This window comes from Penaeus monodon, chromosome 32, assembly GCF_015228065.2.
Source record: "Penaeus monodon isolate SGIC_2016 chromosome 32, NSTDA_Pmon_1, whole genome shotgun sequence".
NCBI classification, from domain to species: Eukaryota; Metazoa; Arthropoda; class Malacostraca; order Decapoda; family Penaeidae; genus Penaeus; species Penaeus monodon.
The window spans coordinates 18,032,766-18,033,073 of NC_051417.1; positions in this window are offsets into that span (position 1 = coordinate 18,032,766).

The following is a 308-nucleotide window of genomic DNA, read 5'->3' on the forward strand; positions in this document are numbered from 1 at the left end:
CTCATTTGAAACGCATTTTATTCTGGCAATCAAAATATCCATTATCTGACGCCGAAAGAGGCAAGGAAGTGCCAACGCCACCGACACCTTATATTCGTGTTTTTTTGTTGTTGTTTTTTTCTAATAATGATACAGCAATATCTTGTGCTAGAGATAATAGGGTCAATTACGACAAATACCTGAGATATCAATTGATTGCTTAAGATAATTAACAATTAATAGAAAGAATGACAGGAATGAGCACCGTTTGCCATCATGCTTCTTCTCCGGACGAGCTCGACTCCTCCCACGCAGGCGAGTAGCAGCGC